This window comes from Condylura cristata, unplaced genomic scaffold (genome assembly GCF_000260355.1).
Source record: "Condylura cristata isolate star-nosed mole 26May11 unplaced genomic scaffold, ConCri1.0 scaffold00024, whole genome shotgun sequence".
Taxonomy (NCBI): Eukaryota; Metazoa; Chordata; class Mammalia; order Eulipotyphla; family Talpidae; genus Condylura; species Condylura cristata.
Window position 1 is genome coordinate 1,564,339 of NW_004567125.1, and position 3,921 is coordinate 1,568,259.

The window sequence follows — 3,921 nt, forward strand, 5'->3', positions numbered from 1 at the left end:
TGGTACAAAATTCAAAATAAATGTTGAAAGTAATATTTCATTGATTCCTGTAAGAGATGCCTAACATTACAGCAGGTATGTCATGTGGAACCATAGTTCATACTATACACAGAAGACTGTAGGAGATAGAAAAATAAACCAGATATGGAGCCTTCTTTAAGGAACTGCCAAACTTGAAAGTTAGCACAATCATTAGAAAATGAAAAAGATGAAATACTAGTTCATCAGCTGTTTTCAAGAAATCTATCAGTATACAAAGGAAAGAGAAATGAAGTGATAACTTTAGAATATAGCAGCATCAACAGAAGTGCTTTTAAGTAGAAAAACTTAAAACATGCTTCAAAGCTAAAAAGTCAGAGGAGGTAGAGATTCCAAGTATGACAGAAGTAAGAGAATGCTGAAGAAACTTTTCTGAGAGGTAGATTCATTCATTGCTTTCACAGGTCCTTTTTTTTTTTTTTAAGATTTATTTATTCATGTAGAACTGGGGTACAGGCCAGAGATGCGGAGGGTGAGAGGATTCACCAAAGACAGAGTGGGGAGCAGAACAGGCAGATCGATGAAGTACACTGCTGAGGGGAGCAGTGAGCCTGTCAGGAGAGGTCTGCCCCGCCATATGGATCTCCTCCAGGGCATGCGGGGATCGAACTTATGTGGGAGTGGCTTAAGCTTCTCAGTGCTGTGCTTTAACCCACTGCGCCACCAGGGAGGGCCTTTCACAGATTCTTACTCAATGTTTCCATATGTAAGGCGCAAGGGGTCAGTGCCAGGGACGCATCCACTCTTCTAGAAACTACAGTCAAATGGGCCAGCTCACTGTAACTGAACAAGGACAACTCGAGACCCAAGGATACACAGAACTAACACATTCAGGGAGACTGGAGGAACCTCCAGAAGGAGATGAACTTTAAACAGAAAATTGAAGAATCAGTAAAAGTTGGCAGGACAATAATAGTCCAGGCAAAGCAAACAGCAATGAGACAATTTGGCACATTAAAGAATAACACAACCTCATGTGGTTGAGAGTGACCTAATTAAGAGCCCAATTGCAGAAGGCCTTGGATGTACTTGAGGACTCAGGCTTTATGCTCTGGATTCTAATAAGGCTGTGATGTGACACCAAAACTCGCCTCTCATCTAATAACCGCTTGAATCTTCCACCTGCAGCAATTCTGCCCCCAGCCAAGCCACTGTCATTCTGCAGCTCAAGTAACCACTATTCCCAAAGTTAAAACTGTCTTGTTACCCTCCCTCCCTGCCCAAACACTTTGCAATGGCTTCTTAGGACTTTTTTAAAGATCTATTTATTTATGCATATAAGAACTGGGGTACAGGCCAGAGGTGGGGGGGGTTGAAAGATTTCACCAGAGTGAGGAGCAGAACAGGCAGGCTGGCTGAAATACACTGTTGAGGGAAGCAGCAAGCTAGTCAGGAGAGGTCTGCTGTGCTGTGTGGGTCACCATCCTGCCAGGATTGAGCTCATGCTGCAGTGTCTGAGGAGAGCTTCATAGTGCTGTGCTCTTTAACCCATTGTGCCACCAGGGGGAAGGCCATTATGGCTTTTTTTTTTTTTTAAAGAGGTGAAATGCACATAACATATAATTAATCAGTTAGTACATTTAGTGCATTCACATCCTACAACCACCACCTTATGTACTTCCAAAACATTTCCGACACCCCTGAAAAAAAAGTATTGTCATCCCCTATAACCCCTTTCACTGGAGAAAACCCATAGCCTGATTTAGTAAGGGATGGATGGAGGTTGGCAAATAGGAAACAGAGAATGAGAAATCACTGAAGTGAAAGCCACAACGATTGGCCCTGATATCCAAACTGTTCGTGCACAGAAGCAAAACCCAGGGGAGCTGCTGGTTAGAACAAGAGGGACCTACATTCTGGCTGGAACAGAATGAAAACTGTACCTGAAGTAGAACTGGAGGGATGGGAACTATTCCCAATAAAATTAAGGTACAAGAGAGGTGACAGAAGAAATTTATGGTAGGAGAGCAGGATTTCAGAGTTTGAACGCCACTGACAGGATTTTACTTTAGTGCTCAGGCACAAGGTAGAAGAGGTGTTAGCTGCTCAGTCTGGGTCAGACCTTGTGGTAGTTCATTGTGGGGCGTGGGGAACACCTTAGTAAATGTAAAAATTAAAATCCAAATAACATAAAACCAAACCCCACCAGCCAGGAATCGCCAGCTATGTGCCGGTGCTGTTCTCGGTCCCTTTGCACCTGCAAGGGGCAGGTCTGTGATGGGGGTTTGTGTTCGCTGAGAGCCACTATCTTGGAGGAACTCACTACCCTAAGGGGTCTGAGTTGCTGGGACTTATAAAGATAATCCCTTTTTCTGAGGAAGAGAGCCGTCGAATTGGCATCAGCGCTTTCGCCACACACTCTCCTGGGGGTTGAATCCAAGATTCTGCCCACTTTTGGGGCAGATGGCAGCCTGGCCTTGTTGCCCAGCAACCAGCTCCCCAGCCAAGGCTGTCTCGCAGGAGACTTCCCGTAGTGACGCTGGGAGGTGCTCGCGGTGCACGTCGGGACCACGTGGACTTCACCCGCTTCAGGTGGGCTAGACGGAGGGGGCGGGGGACAGTGCGCCAGCCCGGACGAGAGAGCGTCCTGGGCTGCCGGCTGGGCCCCCGCCTGGAGGGGAGAGGTACAGGTAAGCCCCCCCGCTGCCCCCTGCCGGCTAGGCCTCGGACCCAGGCTTCCTTCTAGGCTGGTCACCTGTGGCTTCAGGGGAGACGCGGGAAGCAGGGCGTCTGGGCTGGTCGAACGCGTCATAATTTAAAGGCAGTTCAGCGCGTAGTAGGTGCGCAGCGTTTGTTGCCTAGCAACTCTCCAGCAGTTCACGCTTCGCCCTGAGGCTCCTGCGTTTTTGGGTCCCCTGTCGCCTCTCCTCCTGACATGTGACATTTATAGCCTCTACTCTGTCGCGGTGGTTCCTAATCCCTCGATCAGATTCATCTTCTGAACCCCAGGACTCCCCTGACTCAGGGCAGCTTTGCGTGCCTTCCCCACACCCTCGCAGGCTGTGTGCCCACGAAATCGTGCTACCCGCTTCTTCCGGCAGTGTCTACCCCCGTGTGTACATTCACCAAATTCCTGGGTCACTAGGCACAGAACTGCCACTCGGCGCCTTCGCTGAAGGCGCGGGGTCCTGCGCATCATTCTGTTCCCTGCATTCTGCTGTCCCTCCCGTAACGCTGGCTCTGTTGGGTTTCTTCATTTTGTTTTCTTTCTGTTCCTCAAACTGGGTAATTTCAAAAGCACGATCTTCAAGTTTGTGGGCCTTTTCTTTTACTAATATAAATCTGCCATTGAGCCTTTTAGAGTTATTCTCCTTCATCCAGGTAAGGTACTTTGCAGTCCAGAATGCCTGTCTTTTCTGTAATTATTTTTACTGCTATTTTCATTTTATTCCGTTTCCCTGCTTTCCTCTGGTTCTTTGCCCATGGTTTCCTGAGCTCTTTGGTTTGAAGGTTTTGCTGTAAAGATGGTTGGTGTAAAGGTTTTGCTTAGACAAAATATGTATTCTTCATATGTGGACTATAACCATATCGGTTGAGCCTAATAAAACACAACAAAAGTAACTCTTAGACGGAAAAATGTGGTGATTACCAGAGGGGTAAAGGGAGGAGGTGGGAAGAATGGGTAGAAGGTGTCAATGTGGTAGTGTGAGTGGCACTAAAACTTTCATGGTGGGTGCAGTGAAGTATTTACACACATTGAGGTGTGAAGCTGTACCCCTGAAACTTACATAGCATTATAAGCCGATGGTAAATTAATAAAATTGTATTTTTTTTATTAAAAAGTTTATTTTTACATCATTTTTCACATTTTTTTTTCATCTCAATTGTAATCCCCACGGGTTTCCCATCACCAAATCACCCCTGTGCCACCACCATAGTCCC